The 21,182-nt window shown below is 40.2% G+C and overlaps 1 long non-coding RNA gene across 1 annotated transcript in view; it reads left to right on the forward strand.

Moving 5' to 3' along the window:
- The window catches only part of LOC139356058 (uncharacterized), a 115,784-nt gene that overhangs the window by 47,359 nt on the left and 47,243 nt on the right, over positions 1 to 21,182 (forward strand). Inside the window, exon 2 of the long non-coding RNA XR_011607432.1 lies at positions 20,699 to 20,798. This is a non-coding gene — a long non-coding RNA (uncharacterized lncRNA). The remainder of the gene's footprint in view (positions 1 to 20,698; positions 20,799 to 21,182) is intronic.

Below are 21,182 nucleotides of genomic sequence, written 5' to 3' on the forward strand. Positions count from 1 at the left end.
AATATCCAGGATTTCTGAAAACTCAGGGATTTATGTGTCCCTGGATGCAGGCCCATAAGTCAGCAATGCATATTTCTATGGAATCCCTCATAAGGGTCATTTAATGCTTTAGATATAAACTCTGCATGGAAAACCCAATAGGGAACTAAGCCCTAGCCAGGAACTCCCCCTTGTAAGCCAGAAAAATAGAAGTGAGTAAATTTAGAGAGGGAGATTCCCCATTAAAAAAATGACATGCAAATTCGTGAGGCGTTCCATTTAAAAAATGGAGATATGTATTAAAATATAAACTTATAGAATTTAGTATTTTTAGTATGGGGCAACTTAGGACTAGCTTTTGTGAATATGCATTGTTGTACCATAAGGCAATAAGGTAGTAAAATACATTTAGACTTGGAGGAGAGACAGCAACCACTCTTTGTGGGTGGGGTGGGACAAGAAGGTGGAACTGTCCCCTACCAGCATTGAGTCTGCTCGTTTCTCTCCCTGCACAGACAGGTAGCTATAGCCCTGTCCACCCCCATTTGCAAAGGAAGCCTAACTGTCTACACAGAGAGTCTCTGGCATCCTCTATATTCAATTATCTGGCGAGAATGGGGAGACACTTTATAAAGCTGTTCTAAATGCTGGACAAACCGCTCCTTTGTCTTTAGGAGTAACAATATGATGGACTTTCTCCACATCACATTACCTGGGAAATGGGGCTAGAAGGAAGTTTTGTGCCACGTTCCTCTGATAGGAATGCTAACCTGTCACATTGGCCACAGTGTTAGGATACAAATAGCCCAAACGAGGCCATCCACCAAGCTTAGCAAGCCCTGCCTGGTGATAAAATGTGCTTGCAATAGGCAATATCTGGGGGTGATTTGGTCCTGACAACTCAGCCTCCAAACCACATTTTGCATGTGTCAGGAAAATGAACGCCATGTCCACTCCATGTGGTTTTAGCAATTAGACCTTTATTAATACCATGGAGCAGCTGGAACTAGAAATAGTCTCAAGTGCTCACATTCTCTGAACATACCAATTTCCAGAGTGGGTGGCAGCTATTGAGGCCCAGGTTTATCTGTCTTGGGCCAAAATTCTCATACTCTTGACCCTATGTGTTGGGCCTGGATTTTGTGGCTCCCTGAAAACATGGCTACAAAGCTCTGTTCTGAAAAATCAAAGCCTCCTCATTAGAGTAAGAATCTTCTCCCCCTAATCCTTTGTCCACTCCATTGTCAATGGTTCAGATTTAGAAAAGAACGACTCTTCCTGTACTTAGGGTTTTGTTTCTCCCGGAGTGGGAGTGTTGCTGGTTCATAACGCTCTTACACCTGTCCCCTACCCAAGGCTTCTCCCTGTAAACTTGGACCAGGCTGGACTTCACAAGAAGACAAGAATTGGTCTAATCTAATTGCCTTTCCAGTGAAACGGCCTCAGTTTCCCCCAGGCATCACTTACTTATGGGATGGACAATTTCCATGCCAGTACAGCTCTGGGTGTTTTGATGTTCTTTCTTGTATTCCACTTAGATCTACTCCCTTATTTTGGCCTCCTCAGTTCTGTCTCATGTTATGTTCACCGAACTGAATGAAACATTGATTTTCAAGCAGACAGGTTTCTTGAGTGTACTGGTCATGTGTAATCTTCATTTCCAACCACACATTTCCTCATGTTGCTCCAGGGAAAGAGGGGAAAGGGCTATTGAAATAACTACTTCTCTCTAGTCCAGGATAAAGGCCAATTTATCCTTCAAGACTGAAGTCCAATGCCACCTTCTCCAGAAAAATAAGGTATTTCTTTTCTCTATTTCTATGAATTTTTGTCATATTAGGTATACTTGTGGGTTAAATTGTATTCCTTCCATAAAAGATATGTTAGTGTTCTAACTCCCAGTGCTCCAGAATGCAACCTTATCTGGAGATGGAGTCTGTATGGATGTAATCAAGTTAAAATGAGGACATCAGGCAGGCCCTAATTCAATGTGATTGGTGTCCTTCTAAAAAGAAGAACTTTGGATAGAGACAGATGCACACAGAGGGAAGATGATGGGAAGAGACACGGGAAGAAGATGGTCATCTACATGCCAAGGAAGGAGGCCTGGAACAAATTCCGCTTCACACCACTCAGAAGAAACCAGCCCTGATGACACTTTGGGTTCAGACTTTTAGCCTCCAGAACTGTGAGACTATACAGTTTTGTTAAGACCCCCTGTTTGTAGCACTTTGTTACAGCAGTCCTAGCCAATGAATATAGGTATATTATGAGGACTTTAGTCTTTTACTTCTTTTTTTCTTTACAAGTTTTTTAAATAGAAAGGAAGAAGTAAGAAAATTAAGCAGAAAAAAATCGATGTTCAGTGTCCCGGTTGTGAAAACTCCTGCTGATATATACATATATATAGTATATATGATATCTCAAATATATATACACGCATACATATACAACATACATATACATATATGTGTATATAGTATTATATATGCTGAGTTACACCATTCAAAAAACATTTTTTTTGAGACCGGGTCTCGCTCTGTCACCCAGGCAAGAGTGCAGTGGCGTGATCTCGGCCCATTGCAACCTCCACCTCCTGGGTTCAAATGGTTCTCCTACCTCGGCCTCCCAAGTAGCTGGGATTACAGGCACCTGCTACCATGCCTGGCTAATTTTTATATTTTTAGTGGAGATGGGGTATTGCCATGTTGGCCAGGCTGGTCTCAAACTCCTGACCCCAAGTGATCCACCTGCCTCAGCCTCCCAAAGTGCTAGGATTACAGGCGTGAGCCACCACTCCTGGCCTCAAATATTTTTAAAAGTGCAAAGAAAAAAGAGAGTGATTAAGAGCGAGCTTCCATGCCTTAACTTCTCTTCCCATAACTGTCAACCATTCTTAACAGTTAATCACTAAATCTCTGTACCTCAAAACTGTTTATACCAGCAACTCCATATCCATTTATCCACCTGTTCTTTTTTTAAAAAACGTATACAAAAGGGATCCCATTTTACATACTCTTCTTTGCTTTGCTGTTTTCTTTAAACAATACATTGGAACTCCATCCAGACCAGCACATACTGAGTGTCCTCATTTCTTCATGGCTGCACAGTATTCCACTATGTGCATGTGCAATTATTCATGTAATAGGATCTACCCAAAAGCCTGCGTTTTCTGCTGGGCTCTGCTAGGGCAGGTTAGGAATGCATCTGAGCACCTTAGGGCTGGTGGGACATTCAGAGCTCATCTGCCAGCATTCTTGTTTTTCAGATGAGGAAAACTGGTACACAGAATGGAAGCATTTTGCCTAAAGTGACACAGAGACATAACAAAAGTAGTTCCCGCTGTTAGGGATGTCAAACGTTTTCTGTAATTATGTGATTTTTTTGGTCACCAAAACAATGTAAGGGTGTCACAGACCTCATGTTTGCATATATTTCTTAAAATGTTTTATTTCCATAGGTTTTTAAGGAACAGGTGGTGTTTGGTTACATGAATAAGTCATTTAGTGGTGATTTGTGAGATTGTGGTGCACCCATCATCTAAGCAGTATACACTGAACCCAATTTGTATTCTTTTATCCCTCAATCCCCTCCCACCCTTTCCCCCAAGTCCCCAAAATCCATTGTATCATCCATATGCTTTTGCATCCTCATAGCTTAGCTCCCACTTATGAGTGAGAGCATACAATGTTTGGTTTTCCATTCCTGAGTTACTTCATTTAGAAAAATAGTCTCCAGTTCCATCCAGGTTGCTGAGAATGCCATTAATTAGTTCCTTTTTATGGCTGAGTAATATTCACCATAACTTCTTTAACCATTCGTTGACTGATGGGCATTTGGGCTGGTTCCATATTTTTGCAATTGAGAATTGTGCTGCTATAGACATGTGTGTGCAAATATCTTTTACAAATAACGACTTCTTTTCCTCTGGGTAGATACCTAGTAGTGGGATTGCTGGATCAAATGGTAGATCTACATTTAATTCTTCAAGGAATCTCCACACTGTTTTCCATACTGGTTGTACTAGTTTCCATTCCCACCAGCAGTATAGAAGTGTCCCCTTTTCACTACATCCACACCAACATCTTTTTTTTATTATTATTTTTTGATAATGGCCATTCTTGCAGGAAAAAGGTGATATCACATTGTGGTTTTGATTTGTATTTTCCTGATCATTAGTGATGTTGAGCATTTTTTCATATTTACAAAAAAGAAGAACACAACGAAATTTAGAAACAGAATTTTCTAATCTGTCTCTAATGCTTCTAAATGTTTCAGAATTTTAGTGGGTTGAACACATTTTTTAAATATGTAAAAATGCAACAAATTCCAAATTGTTTGTTACAAGAATTGATTGACATAAAGGGAAACAGAAATATAATAGCTAACTTTAAGCAAAAACTTTGGTACAGTTGGTAAATGGGATTTTAAAAAATAAGCATCATGATTTAGTAAGTGCAGTTATCACTTTTCTTATTTGTATTCACATGCCTTTGTGAGGTAATTAAACTTTTTGTTTTTAGCAATTATTGCCACTGAAATCAAGCATCAAAATAAGCCAAACATAAAACCAGATCTTCCTACTGCTTTATGTTAAAGCAGTGTCAAATTAAATGTTAAATCAAGATATTTTAAAATCAATGAAGCATTAATATCTACATTTAACTCTTTAAAATATTGTTAATTATAGCTAATAACAATTTAGCAAAAGCAAATGCTTTTCATTTTGATTTTTAAACTTTTTCTGTATGTAGTCATTTATGTTTTTATTTTACAGCTATTATGTACATATTAGTATATTAATACACAGATAAATTTATGTGTAAAATATTTACTTATTCTAGAGGACAAACACAAAGTTGGTTTTACTTCTGTGAATGTCAAATCAAACAAAGTTTGTAAAACTGTAAATTAAACTGCCAGCTGATCTCTTAACAGCAACAATAGAAACAAGTAACGAGACAACTTCAAAGTGCTGAGGAAAAATAACTGACACCCTAGAATTCTATTCTCAGCTAAACCAAAATTCAAGACTGAGAGCAAAATAAGGACATCATCAGGCAAGCAAGCACAGATTTAAATAAATTACTACTCACAGTCCCCTGCTGAAAGAATTCCAAAAGCTCTGTTTCTCTGGGAGAAGGCGCAGGAAGTGAGAAGCAAAGAGGAGCAGAGACTGGTAAATATCAAATATAAAGGCAAATCTAAACAGGCATTGATCCCAAAACAATATAATGGTAACTAGTTTGGGGTTATAAAAACGAGGTGTAACTAACATATTAGACAAAGAGACATGTGATTCAAGAAAGAGTGACCAGAATGAATAGGTACTATGGTAATGCCCAGCAGGAGGGCAAAGATATTAACTCTAGGCTTCATGTCAAAATTCCAGTGTGTAGATGCCAGCAAAAAACAGTGTTTCATGGAAAATGTCTAAAAGCAACAAGAAGAATGAAAAATAAAATTCAATCTCTAATTTTAACAAAGCTTGGAGATGGCTAAAAGTAGAATCACCAAATAAGTGGAAATGCTCCCTTACAGCAGTGGACTTGGAGCAAGGCAGTGCATGGGTGGCAGCATAACGGGTATCCTGGAGCAAAGTTAGCAAAACCAGCGTCTCAAAAGTGGGTTGTGAAACTTCATCCAGTCAGGTGTGGTGGTTCATGCCTGTAATCCCAGCACTTTGGGAGGCTGAGGCAGAAGGATCACTTGAGCCAAGGAGTGTGAGGCTGCAGTAAGCCATGACTGTGCCACTGCACTCCAGCCTGGGCCACAGAGTGAGACTCTGTCTCAAAAACAAAACAAAACAAAACAAAACAAAAACCCTCAATCTAAGAGCAGGGCAAATGAGGCATAAGCAATGGCATCAAGGTCCCCCTGGACCTGACTTAGTTCCAAGAGGAAGAAGACTTAAAGACAATTGAGGTATAATCATACAGGTAGGCAAGGCACCGTTCGACATGAAGATCTAAAACTTCCAAAATTGTAGACTTTTCAGAATGTAGTCTCAAAATATATGAACCACAAATGACCAGAATCACAAAAAAATCAAGCAATCCACAGCCACATAAGATATTTTAATACAATGCTCAATAATAAATAGCTCAAGCAAACAAAATAATTAGTAAACATACCAAAATTTGAAATAACAGTTTTAATAACTCGAGCATAACATTTCTGTACTTAACAATTAGAAAATACACATTGAACTTATTTTTGGATGACCACATACTTGGCCACAAAAAAGTATCTAAAAATAAAAAATGAATCAGTCCTATAGACCACATTCCCTTTTCACATGCTATTAAACTGAAAATAAATTACAAAAATGTAACCAAAAAAAGGAACCAGGTGTTTGGAAATTTTGAAACATTTCTATATAATTAATGAGTCAAAGTAGAAATCATAATGGAGATTTAAAAATAGACCTGAATGACAAGGGGAAAACTGAACATAGAAATTTTGGAGATGTAGCTAAAGCAATACTTTGGAGAGAAAATTTTAGATATTCACACACACACCTGAAAAGAAGAAAGGTTGATAACTAATGAACATGTGTAATCAATCCAGGAAGTCAGAAAAAAAAAATAACTGTTAATGTAAGAAAATACAAAGGAAAGAAGACACAGATATGGGCAAAAAATAGTGAAACAGAAAAAAAGCAACTGAGATGGCCAACAAGGGTCTAAGATTAGAAGAAAAAGAAAGATGGTCCAAATGAACCGTATTGGGAAAGAAAAATATGTAACAATAGATATAACACACATTTACAAAAACATGAGACTGCTGTATATGACCTTATGCCACTAATATTTAACTTTTAGATAAAATAAAAACATTTCCAGAAAATGTAACTAAAAAGTAAAAAAGCTGAATAAACCTATGGCCTTAAATATTTAATCAATAATTAAAAATCTAGTCACAGCCAGGCGCGGTGGCTCAGCCTGTAATCCCAGCACTTTGGGACGCCGAGGTGGGCGGATCACGAGGTCAGGAGATCCAGACCATCCTGGAGAACACGGTGAAACCCCGTCTCTACTGAAAAAATACAAAAAATTAGCCAGGCGTGGCGGCGGGCGCCTGTAGTCCCAGCTACACGGAGGCTGAGGCAGGAGAATGGCGTGAACCCGGGAGGCGGAGCTTGCAGTGAGCTGAGATGGTGCCACTGCACTCCAGCCTGGGCGACAGAGCAAGACTCTGTCTCAAAACAAAACAAAACAAAAAAATCTAGTCACAAAAAAATAGTCGTTACCTCAGATAGTTTTGCAGGTAAGTTCTCCCCAAGTTTCAGGAAAAATTTGATTTCTATTTTGTACAATCTGATACAGAAAAAAGAAAAGACTGAAAATGTTTCAACCCATTATATGATATTAATATAACATTGAAAACAAAAACTGGAACAGACACTACAGAAGAGGAAAAGTGTGGGCTAATGTCACTTATAAACATGTAACATTTTGAAATCAAATATTAGCAAACTGTATCTAGTAGTGTTTAAAAATATTACATTATGACAAAGCTGGACTACTTAAGAAGTAAAAGTTTAACCATAGAAAAGTTATTAAGGTAACTTACTGTACACACATAATAAAGAAGAAAAAAATATGATCACTTCAAGAGGTGCAGAAAATGCATTTGATAAAATTCAATACCCGTTAATAACCAAAATATTTTAGCATGTTAGAAATAAAAATAATAACCCAATAAAGTGATCTACCAGAAATCTACAGTGAAAGTTATGCTTTGTGAATCTCTAAAATAATTCCAGTTAAGTTCAGGAGTAAGGGAAGGATGCCTACTGTCAAAAGCCCTTATTTAGCATTGCTTTGTAAGTCCTATTCAGTAAAGCGATAATAAGTAAAGAAATAAAATAAAGATTCAAAAGGAAGAAATGAAAGTATCATTAATTTTGGTTTTTTTTGTTTTTTATTGTGTGTGTGTGTGTGTGTGTGTGTGTGTGTGTGTGTGTGTGTGTTTTGAGATGGAGTTTTGCTCTGTTGCCCAGGCTAGAGTGCAGTGGGGTGATCTTGGCCACTGCAACCTCTGCCTCCTGGGTTCAAGCAATTCTCCTGCCACATCCTCCCAAGTAGTTGGCACTACAGGTGCCTGCCACTATGCCTGGCTGATTTTTCTATTTTTAGTGGAGACTTGGTTTCACCATGTTGGCCAGGCTGGTCTCGAACTCCTGACCTCAGGTGATCTGCCCGCCTCAGCCTCCCAAAGTGTTGGGATTACAGGCGTGAGCCACGTATTATTAATTTTGGATGCTATAATTATCTAGTTTAAAAAATCAAAAATAAGTAATAGCCAACTATTGAAAGAAGTAAGGAAAGTCAACAAGTTACCTAATTAAAAACTGATTTTTAAAGATGGTCCCTGAACACCTACAACAAATTGTTAGAAAATATCATTTTTCAGAAGCTACTATTTACAGTTGTAGCAAGCACTATAAATACCTCATAATATGGGTAATAAAAATATATAAATCTTTACAGAAAAAATTATAAATCCATATTAAATGATATAAATATAAAAAGGCCTAAATAGATATATCACATTTACCGTAGAGAAGTATAGTACAAATGGCAAAATTTTTCCAAATTAACCTATTTAGATACTTTTCCGTTATCAATTCCAATAGCATTTTTCTGAGGAATCCACTAGTTGATCCTAAAACACTGGAAGAGGAAAGACTAATGAAAACCAAAACAAATTTGAGCTAAAAAAAAAAAAAAAAAAAAAAAATAGTGGATAAACACCGCAACAGCTGTTAAGAGTTGCTCTTTAACTACAATAATGTTAAAATTCTCGTATGGGTGTGGGGATAGACAAATGAACCAACAGAATGGTAGAGTCTAGGAATTGATCCACTTATATATGGGAATTTGTATTTAACAGAAATGACATGTCAGCCAGGCATGGTGGCTCTTGCCTGTAATCCCAGCACTTTGGGAGGCCGAGGTGGGCGGATCACCTGAGTTCGAGATCAGCCTGCCCAGCATGGCGAAACCCCGTCTCTACTGAAAATACAAAAAATCACCCAGGGGGGGCGTGGCTTGCGCCTATGATCCTGGATACTCAGGAGGCTGAGGCAGGAGAATCGCTTGAACCCGGGAGGCAAAGGTTGCAGTGAGCCGAGATTATGCCACTGCACTCCAACCTGGGTGACAAGAGCAAAACTCCATCTAAAAAAGAAAAAAAACCCACCAGAAATGACATTTCAAACAGCGGGAAAGTCTGGATTATCCTTGACAATTAACTTTCTGCTTGGAAAAAGATAAAATTAGATCCCTACTCATCACATAAGCAAAAGTAAATTCCAGATGGACAAAAATTTAAATGTGAAGGGAAAAAAATGTAGAATTTTTAGAAAACAATGTGGGAGAATATCTTGAATGTAGAGTTAGAAACAGATTTATTAACTAAGGGACAAATGCCCACAAACCTTGAAAAGACATATAAATTTAACTACATGAAAATTAAAAAGCTATTTATAATAGAACATGACATAAACAAAATTAAAAGGCAAGATACCATTTGTGAGAACATTTTTCAACTCAGATAAGAACTTCAGAATAAATACAACTCTAAATTTATAAGAAAAGAACAAAGGATTAAAACTGGTTTCTCTCTCTCTGTCACACATGCACACACATGCACATACACAACTGGTTAGTAAACATGTAAAAATGCTTAAGCTCATGAATAATTAGAGAGATGTAAATTAAAACAATAAAATGCCATTTGTACTTATTGGACAAGAAAAATTAAAAGCCTCACAAATGATGGTAAGGATGTAGGAACACAGGAATTTCTAATCTAGCATGAGTCCAAATAGGTACAACCACCTGGGAGAACAATTTGTCTCTGCTAAGGAAGGTAAAGAAGTATATTTCCTACTAATTGGCAATTTCACTTCAGGGCATTTACACTAACAAAACACGTGCACAAAGATGCAGGCACAGGCATGTTCATTGCAATAAACAACAACAACAATAAAGCAATAACTAATTTTACCCAATAGGGAAATGGATAAGTAAACTATGGTATTTCACAATTAAGTTAAAATGAATGAACTAGGTCTACACTGTATCCACACAACATAAATAAGTCTCTAAAATGTACTGTTGAGTAAGAAAAGCCAAGTTGCAAGAGAATTTACAATATGATGCCATTTATGTAAATTAAGAATGTACACAAAACACTAGTATTGTTGTGGATATACAAATATGTAGTGAAAGCACAAGATCATGCATGTAAATGACACACATCAACTTCAGGCAGAGGTTGCTCTGTAGAGGGGAAGACGGGAGGGATGGGAGTGAAGGGGGCCAAGGCTTTAGCCATATCTTTTTGTCTTTCTTTTGTTTCAAGGGATCTGAAGTAAATATGAGAAAATGTTAACAGTTGTTTAATCTGGATGGTAGGCATATGGTTGTCTGTTTTATATTCTGCACCTTTCCATATGTACAAAATCTTTCTTAATTTAAAAATTAAAGTGTGGAAATATTTTTTAAAACCTTAGAACCAGAATTCAAGTCCTTTCCCTCTGATTTGTCTTTAATACAATCAACATTTATGACATCTCATGAACCAGGCGTGGGAGAGCTAGTTGTCAGAGAGCTGTGGTCCCAAATTCAAAGAGTACGGTCTTCTAACAGGGAGAAAGGGAACAATTGTTTCTCATTCTTTTTGGTTATCTTTTGCTGCCTGTCACTGAGTAAAACAACTGCAGTTTTTCACAGGAACTAAATATAAATACACCAAGGAAAGACCTGTGTGAAGGGCTTTCCCCAGGGTCACATTCTTGGCTGGCACATCTACAGATGGCAGTCACAGGTTCCATTTGACTGTCAAAATGTCACCGGGTGTTGGTGCCTGTCCTTGTGTGTGAGGCACCCCGAGGCCTCTGGGACCTAGGCCATGTCACTGACTGCAGGTGGCAGGGTTCCTCTGCAGCGGCCATGTTCTGTTAGGTGGCCCCTGGGTAGTTGCTACGTTGGAGCAGAAAGATGAAGAAAGGAGCTCACATTCTAGTGGGGGAGACAAATATGTAGATCAAGCCATATGGTCCAGAGAGGAGGTAGAAACAACAAGCTAAAAGAATTGGGGGTAGGAGGCTGAGCATGATGCTCATGTCTGTAATCCCAGCACTTTGGGAGGCCGAGGCGGGAGAATCACTTGAGCCCAGGAGTTCAAGACCAGTCTGGGCAAAAAAGTGAGACCCTATCTCTACAAAAAAATACAAAAAATTAGCTAGGCATGGTGGCATTGGCCTGTGATCTCAGCTTCTTGGGAGGCTGAGCTGGGAGGATCACTTGAGCTCAGGAGATCGAGGCTGCAGTGAACTATGACTGCGTCACTATACTCCAGCCTGGGTGACAGAGTGAGATCCTCTCTCTCTGTGTTTCTCTCTCTCTTCCTCTCTCTCTCTCCCTCTCTCTCTCTCTCGAAAAAAAAAAAAAAAGACTTCTCAACCAATCAATACAATTTTAAAAAAAATAGATCATTGGGGGTGGGAAAAAATGAGATTGCAGAAGATTTCTTGGTCTTATTTCTGGTCAATGAGTATGTGAAGATCAGCCATTCCAATTCCATTCTGAAGGGTCATGCAGTATCCTCCCAAATTGCTACTGACAGAGAATGCTTTAAGGAAGTGACACAGGAATCTGCTGATTAGGCTTAAAACACTATTCTATTCCCCCCGCCTTCTACCCTACCCCCTACCCCCACCCCCAGTGCCACAGTGTGGCCACGGTGTTACTCTCACATAAACAACAGGGTAGCTTAGTGAGTGCAGACACAATTTGGTGAGTAGAGGAGTAGAAAGGCAGCCACTGGCGGGGGTAGGGAGGGAAACAGAGAGAGGGGTTCTAGTAGCGGCAGGTAAAAATGTAACAATTACTGGTGTATCCTAATAAAGACCTAAATCAAGAAGTAGCCATCCCAGCTGAGACCAGTTTGCCTGGGACAATAGCAAATGGATGGCAAAAAGAAGATTCTGAGGCTACCTCACTTTGGGGCGGAGATAAACTACAAATTGAAATCATAATGTATGTGTCTCAGAACCTGCTCTATGATTCTGTGGTAGGCTAAATAACAGCCCACAAGGATCTCCAAGTCCTAATCCCTAGAACCTGTGATTATTTCCTTATATGGCAGGAGACTTTGCAGGTGTGATTAGATAAGGTTCTTGAGATGTGGAGGTTAGCCTGCATTATCCAGGTGGGTCTTAAATGCAATCATAAATGTCCTTACAAAGTGGAGGCCAAGAGAGATTTGACACAAAAGGAGAAGGTAGCATAACCACTGAAGCAAGATGTTACACTGCTGGCTTTGAAGATGGAGGAAGGGACCACAAGCCAAGGAATGCAAAGAATTCAGCTCTAAAAGCCGGAAAAGGAAAGAAACTGCATTCTCCCCTAGAGCGTCTAGAGGAGCCCAGCCCTGCTGACACCTTGAGGTTGGCCTAGTAAAACTGATGATGTTGGACATCTGGCCTCCAGAACCATGAAAGCATAAATGTGTGTTGTCTGAAGCCACCAAGTTCGTTGTCATTTGTTACAGCAGCCATAGGAAAGGAATACAGATTTCTTTGGCTGATTGCATAGAAAAGAACCTTGCAGACATTTGATATGGAGTTGTTGATGGAGTATTCTCCATTGGGTGACAAGATGCTGGAACCAAAGAAGGCAAAAGAGAATGTGTCTGAGTGTGTGCATGTCTGTGTGTCTGTGGTATGCCAAGGTCCCTGGGAAAAAGATTCTGGGACAAAGATTTGCATGCAGGTGTTTCCTGGGGAGTGCTGTGGGGAAACAACATCTGTAAAAGGGTGGGGGATGCAGGCTTGCACTGATGGAGAGTTGCACTCTAATGCAGTAGCATAGAGGCCTCAACCCAACCCCCGGGGAGCTGTGGAGTTAGGGTAGTCCTTCAAAGAGGGCCCAACTTGAACAAAGGGGCCAAACTTTTGTACCTCTATATTGGCTTGTGGTCAGATGCAGGCTATTCCCAGGGAAGGCATTGCAATCTTGCATAAGGCAGCAACCGTTGACCAAGGACAATCCGTGGTGAAACTCAGCTATGGGCCATCAGCAGGCCACATTCCCATCATCTGGGAGGGTATGTGCTTTTGTCCTGAGATGGGTCAGTACAGCACACCACACAGTATCTGCTACACCATAGAAGCATCCCTCAACCCTATTTTGTCTGATCAATTTCCTGATGCAGAGAGGTAAGGGAAAGTTTCTTATTGACCCTACTCTCAGGATTTTCCTTCAGAGGCACAGTGCGAGTCCCAAGCCAGTGTGGTTCTTTTAGAAACCTGCTGACAACAGCTCAGGAACACCTAGGGCACAGCTGCTGACATAACTCTAAGTGGTTTGGTCTTGGACTGAGGTTTGAAAATAGACCTTCCAGTGGACTATTTGGAAAGCCTTCTGAGAAAGCCCCTGAATAAATACCGTAGCCCCTTGCTACATGGGTTAGGATTGTTTTGGCCAGGTTTTCTGGGACTCACACTGTGCCCTGGCTGATAAACTAAGCCATGTAGAAAGCACAGGATCACAGAGCCAAATCCTACCCCAGCCATCACACCACACCAAGCACCAGCCAACTCCAGCTTTGCACTCCAATGCTGAGGCTGTAGGACGCTGATTTTCAGTGAACCTGCACTCTGGAGAGATCCACTCTCAGAACAACTTTAAGCTAATCAAAGGCTTTTGATTTCAGCCTTTGTTGCTCTAAATCCTGCTAAAAGGCCTTACTGCACTCATCTGCTAAAATACTGCAGTGCATATAATTTAGTGGTACTGTAGTAACTTGGAACCTCCCAGGGACTCAGAAGAGTCACTCTGAACTGAGTGTGATATCTGGAGGTCTGGGGTCTTGTCCTACTTCTGACAACTATTAAATGTGTGACCTGGGCAAACGCTGCTCTCTGAACCTGCTTTCCTCCCATGTAGCATGAAGTTGAATAAAATTACCTCTAAGATTCTGCCTAGTCTTCATACTCAAGGAGTCTGTGGTCCCCCTATAAGTATGGAGGTTGCAAAGAATGACATGCATTTGTACAGATGCTGGCACATCCTAGAATCTGCTTTGTTGGGAGAAAATTCCTGCCATCAGATTTCTTTCAAACAGATGAATATATGAATATATCACGCTTATTTGCATCAGCTGCTTTTGCTCCAAACCAGCAGCTCAATATTCCCTGAATCACCAAAATAGATTGCTTTCATCAGCCTGTGAATATTCCAGGGGCTTGTGCATGAGTGGCCATTACAGTTTTAAAAATCCTCAGGATTATTTTTTAAGTTGAGCAGAATGGTAGAATAGAAAGCCTGCTAACTTATTTGCCAGAATATTTGCATTGCAATTCGTGTCAACTTCTCACCTTGTGACATTGGCAAGCCATTTAATCCCACTGAGCTTCTGATAGGGATGCCAGTCAAGGTCAGCTCTGCTTACCTCACATGGTAACTGCAAATATCAAATGAAATGGAACTCGTGAGAGAACTCTGGAGCCTGTAAAGCTTATCAAAATGAAAGCAATTATTATCATTACTTTAACACCTTCAAAGCCACACACAGAGAATCTATTCCATCAGTTGCATTTGCCTGGGAAGAATATTTCCTTTTCAAAGCAGAGGATTTTAGTCAGTGTTGTTAGAATATAAGCAGAGTGAACATAAAGATTTATTTTGCCAGCTTCTGAACTTCCCAAGAGAATAATTCCCAGCAGTAAGGGTTGCTAAAACAGTGTGTGAGGTCACCTGCTCTTAGCAACTACAATTGGCAAAGAAAGAAGTAGCCCAGCATTCCCCCAGAGGACTGATGCTCACAATGGGGCCCTGCAACTGCAAGTGGCAATTTTTCATGTAATCTGCAGCCACTGAGCCCCTGCTTCTGCATTAGTTTAGTCAGTTCTGTTCGCTCCTTCAGAGCACGCATTAGTCGAGTGGCTCGTCTTATTAAAAGGATGGCTGCAAATGTGAATCCAGCTGCAATACAAAAATCGTAGTCCTTAAGACTTTCCGATTTCCTATTTCTGCTTCCGATTTCCTATTTCTGCAACTTTATTCCTTCCAGATTGCAGCAAGCTCACAGAGCAACTCCTCACCTATTCTCTTCTCCCAATGTGGTCTCTCAGAAAAATCCTACCCATGAAAGAGAAAAACCCATAAAAGGTGTCATTTCCATAAATGCAGCATGCTGCTGTTTGCAGATTTTTGGAAAACCTTGAATTCAACTTCTCTTTCAAAATATGACTGAGAAAACATCATAGTAAGCCAATTGACAGCTGACTTCCTATTCTTCTTGCTGCAAGCTTAAAAGGGCTTTTATAAAGCAACAGCGAAGGAAATGCAAACTATATCAAGATTAGAATGGCTTACGAAACCTCTGCTTTTATTTACATATTTACTGAGTCTCCGTTTTCCCCTTTCCACTCTTGGGAAATACTGATGATCAGTGCTGGTGCGTGAATGGGAATCGGTGTGACAGGTCTGGAGGGGACAGGCTGAGGGCTGGGCTTAATCAGCAGAGATTGGCAGGTGGCCTTGTGCACCACGCTGGTGATGGGGTCTGTTGTTATAGAAACCAGATTCCTCTGGGAGCACACAGGTAGGGGCAACAGGTCTTTGGGAACAGAGTGCAGTTAGTAAACCCTGGAACAGTGCTACAAAATTCAGTGCAGGCTGGCAGGCAGACCCACGCACAATGCAACTGAGCATGACAGCCAAGCACAGAAGAGAGACCTGCGCTCTGTGTTCAGGATTGAAGCTCTGTCTTTCCTTCCTCCAGGCAGATGTCGGCTAGCAGGTGTGTTCTGCCCTCTCCTCACGAAGGCAGAGCTTTGCAGGTGCTTGTGATTACGGAGCCAGCAAGAGTTAGGTCTTCCGGGAGCCTTTCAGCAGTACTAATGTCAGTTACTTGTGGGTTCCTGTTTCTTTACAGTCAATTAACTTGAGTTTCACACAATGTTATGAAAAACATGGATCCACGTGAGTTGCCTTCCTCTTCCTGCTCTGAGTCTCTCTCTCACACACACAAACACACACATCCACAGGGTAACACAAACACAAGTAACAACCTCAACACACACTCTTACATAGGCCCATCCTCATCAACCGCCCCTTCATGGACCCACCTTCATAGGTATTTACATTTCTCAGGTTAGAGAAGGGTTGTATTTCAGAGAATAGAGCTCACCTGTGTTTTAAACATTTCAGTTAGCAGATGGACATTTATTTTGATGTAAGGTGGTTGCCAGGCTTGCAGAAGTTTGGGTTTGAAGTAATGAAGCTCCACCTCTTTTCAAAACAGCTTAACTGCCTTGGTTATGATTGTTTGTTTTTTAACTTCCCTGAGAGTTTTCATGGTGTGTGGTTTCAAAATAACCCCGTCAGGGACTCTGAGGTTGACGCTTGCTTGCTCACTAGTTTTTCCAGGATATAAGAAATGTGTAGGCCGCCACAAAGGAATAAACCCGGACAGGGTGGCCTTGTTTTAAGGTGTCTGTGGACCAAGAACCTTTCTGCTCTGTGCCTCTGGACAAAGCGTCTTGACCTCAATTGCCAATAAGACTCTCCCAGCCCAGACACCTCATGTTAGAAGTACCCGGTAGGGTTCTTTAACCCATGACTTTGTAAAGACAGCAAAAAAGGCCAACAGAGCGTGATTGACTCCAACTCTGAAAAAAGAAGTATGCACAGTTTATTACACAGGTAACCAGAACATATTTCTATGTCCCACAAACCATAAATAATATAGGCTAGAGTTCTGGAATCAATTTCCACGGTCTTTTAACCAAGGACTTGTCTATAGGCAAATATCTCTATCTGATCCTGTTTAGATCTTTGTTTCTTTCCCTGTCCCTGTTCTCATATACTTGGTGCCCTCTTCAGTGTCTCTTTCCATTCAAGTTCTGAGCCAGTTTATGTGGATGGAGCAGAGACACTGCTATGTGTTCACCCGAGTCCTACTTCTGAGCACAAAGGAAAGCTCATTTCCCAGCTTCCCAGCCACTAGATGTCATGGACTGAGCCCTGCCAGTGAAGTGCTAGGCTGGTGATCAAGGCCACTTCCATGAACACGTGGAGCAGAGCCTTCCTCACACCTCCCTCATACAGCCATACCCAATTGTGATGGGTCAGACACAAACCTTCACTGTGTTACTCCAGCCAGATCTGAAGATAGTTTGTTAAAACACTCAGAATAGACTCTTACACCAAGGTTGGAAATACTAGCTTCAAGGAATTCTTAGTTTCTCTGTCTACTATAGCTCAAAGTTCAGACTTTGAGAACATTTCTTGTTGACCATAGGTATACTCTGAGCTGCTCTGATCTAATGCAATGCCTATTGTCTGCTGTTCCAAGAATGGCTTCTCTGTATGCAATGCTTGAGTTCTCTGTTTTTTTCTATGTCACCTGAGTTTTCATTGCATAGGAAGGGTTTAGGTCGCGTAGCTTAATGATGGGGCTATGTTCTGAGAAATGTGTCATTAGGCAATTTTGTCATTGTGCAAGCTTCAAAGAAGGTACTTACACAAAGCTAGATAGTGTAGCCTAATGCACACCTAGGCTACATGGTGTAGCTTATTGCTTCTAGCCTACAACAGCATGTTGCTGTACTGAATGAATACTGTAGGCATTTGTAACACACTAGTGCTTGTGTATCCAAACATTTCTAAACATAGAAAAAATACAGTAAAAATATAGTGCAAAAGATACAAAGTAATACACCTGCATAGGACACTCACCATGAATGAAGTTCCCAGGACTGGAAGTTGCTCTCTGTGAGTCAGTAAGTGATGAGTGAATGTGAAGGCCTAGGACATTACTATACACTCTTGTAGACTCTAATAAACACTGTACACCTAGGCTACACTAAACTCATTAAAACTTTTTCTTCAATAATAAATTAACCTTAAAAATTAAACTATAACTTTTTTTTTTTTTTTTTTTGAAAGAGTCTTGCTCTGTCACCCAGGCTGGAGTGCAGTGGCGCCATCTCAGCTCACTGCAACCTCCGCCTCCCGGGTTCAAACAATTCTCTTGCCTCAGCCTCGCGAGTAGCGGGGATTACAGACATCTGCCACCACACCCTGCTAATTTTTGTATTTTTAGTAGAGATGGGGTTTCGTCATGTTGGCCAGACTGGTCTCGAACTCCTGACCTCATGATCCACCCGCCTCGGCCTCCCAAAGTGCTGGGATTACGGGTGTGAGCCACCACACTCGGCCAACTACAACTTTTTTACTTTATAAACTTTTAAACGTTTTGAAAGTTTTGATTCTTTTGTAATAACACTAAGCTTAAAACACGAATTCTATGGCTGTACAAAAATATTTTCTTTCTTTATGTCTTTATTCTGTAAGCTTTATTCTAATAAACATTTTTAAGTTGTTTTTTACTTTTTCAACTTTTTTAACAACTAAGACACACACATTAGCCTAGGCCTACGCAGAGTCAGGATCATCAATATCACGGTCTTCTACCTCCACATCTTGTCCCACTGGAAGGTCTTTGGGGCGATAACAGGATGGAGCTGTCATCTCCTATGATAACAGTGCCCTCCTCCGGAATACCTCCTGAAGGACCTGCCTAAGGCTGCTTTACAGTTAATTTTGTTCTTTTATATGTAGAAGGAGCACAGTCTAAAATTGCAATTAAAATGATAGCATAGTAAATACATAAACCAGTAACATAGTCATTTATTACCATCATCCAGTATTATGTACTGTACATAATTGTACATGCTACACTTTCATATGACTGGCAGTGCAGTAGGTTTGTTTACACCAGCATCACCACAAACACATGGATAATGCATTGTGTACTATGTTATGATGGCTACGTCAATAGACAATAGGAATTTTTCAGCTCGAGTATAATCTTATGAGACCACCATAGTATATGTGATCTATTGTTGGCTGAAACATCATTATGCAAAGGATGACAGTATTCATAGTTCATAGCATTTTAGTACACACAATGTGAAAAATTCTTCCCCATTGCACAAAGTTCACTCACCCCTGGTTCTTCTCTTCTTAGCACCATCAAACGTCCTCCAAGCTCAGACTTACCTATTCCCCTCTTGGCATGTGAGCCACATAAGCCTATAGGCAAACCTGGAAGATATCAGCCTTCCTGGACCTCCTATGGAAGATCCCTGCTATTCATTTTCAACAGTTGCACACCATCAGGACAAGTTCTTCATAGTGAGACATCGTCAGCTGCCCATAAACTGAGACCTCTCCTGGACCTAATAGCTTCAGGAACAGCTCACTTACTTTTGAGAACTGGCAAAAAGGACAAATACAGATTAGTGAACAGAGCATGGGATTAGGTTGTGACCTGCATTTTAGTCCAGGCTCTCCCACTAACTTGCTAGGTGACTTTGGACAAGTGGCAATTTCCCTTGGCCTATGTTCCTTGTTTTCTCACCTTAATACACAGATAATAAATATTACTTTCTCTGGCTAACCTGTCAGGGCTCTTTAATTGTTACAAAACAAAAATGTATAGCATGCATAGAAACATGAAAAAATTACAGTGGGAAAAATATTAAAAATTATTTTAAGAAAGTTCACTTATAATCAGATAGTTATATGTTATGGGCTAATCAGACCTCTGCCAGAAAGAGTTGCTTTTTGAAAATGGACATTATTTTCTTGGGGTCTGTTTGATGGTTTTCCCACCTTAGTGCACATATGAAACTGTGGAACAATGATCTGTGAGTAGGAAAGGTATCGTCACTTTTCTGGATAGCCAGTCAGATTAGAGGTCTTGGTCAGTTAGCACTGCATTCCAAATGTCTACGCAACAGTATTAAAGTCAAGTTTGCCTATAATGAAAACTATTAAAACCAAGATTGGACAATTCCATGTCTATGAATTTATCTTATGAGTAGATAAATGTGAGAAATGACACACATAACAGGTTATTCACTGTTTGGAACAACAAAAGAGTAAAAACATCTATATTTGCACCATAAAGGGGACTGGTTAAACCAACTACAGAAATCTGTGCTCTAGGAAAATGTGTAGCTCTATGAATGCTGGAACTCTGAAACACTGATATGGAGCATTCCCCAAGAAATTTCATTAAGTTAAAATGCAAATTGCAGAACAGTGTGTAACATATAATACCATTTGTGTCAAAAAAATTTTAAAACAAGTATTTGCTAGAGAATGCATAAAATATCTCTGGAAGAATACAAAAATGCTGCTTTTATTGTTTGCCTCTGAAGAAGAAACTGCATTAGCTAGGAAAAGATGATGAAGGGGTCATTTGTGTTTTCTACATTTAAAACCATACGAATATATTAACTATTCAAAACAAAGCAAAAGTAAAATCAAAAACATGATTATATCCAGTTCCTTTTTTACATTGATTGGGTGATTATAGTAAAATATCATAAAATTTACTATTTTAACCAGTTTTTCATGTACAGTTCAGTGGCATTTAATACATTCACACTGTTGTGAAGCCATCACCACCATCCATCCATGTCCAGCTTATTTTTGATCCAAAGCTGCTGCACATTTCCACAGAAGACAAAAAACTTGTGCTTCCCTCCCCAGGAGGAAAAACTAGAATATGTCTGACAGTTTCTCCATCCTTTGCTCCCCTCTCCAAGGCTAGGTGAATGACTAAGCTGATGATTTGGAAGAAGGACTGAAGTTCAGCCTTTTTTGGGTTTTCTCTTTCACAGCATCTTGCTTCAGGACACATACGTTTTCTGCTCCTCCAACCAGTAAACTTTATTCAGGCAGATCCTACCTCTGTGCTGGAAGGCCTGCAGATCTGAGAAGGTAAGGACAATTTGGGAAGACGGTGTGGGAAGCTCATTTGGGGTGGCTCAGAAAGGTAAGCCCTAATGTGTCCAAGACTGATTCTCACTCATCAGCCTTCTAGAAAAGGAGCTGGATGCAAAGCTCCTTGGAAATGAATTATAGCTGTGGGTGGAAGGCGGCCAATCCCAGTGAATCCCGAGGATCAGACCCGGCCTCCTGAGCAGGCCAGGAGAAAGGCGGTGGCTTCCCAATCATGAACGCTGGGGGAACAGGTCATGCTAATGTGAACCCAGAAAATTTGAGACAGGTCTCAGTTGATTTAGAAAGTTTATTTTACCAAGCAAGGTTGAGCACACGCGCCCGTGACACAGCCTCAGGAGGTCCTGACATGTGCCCAAAGTG

This window comes from Macaca nemestrina, chromosome 9 (assembly GCF_043159975.1).
Source record: "Macaca nemestrina isolate mMacNem1 chromosome 9, mMacNem.hap1, whole genome shotgun sequence".
NCBI lineage: Eukaryota > Metazoa > Chordata > Mammalia > Primates > Cercopithecidae > Macaca > Macaca nemestrina.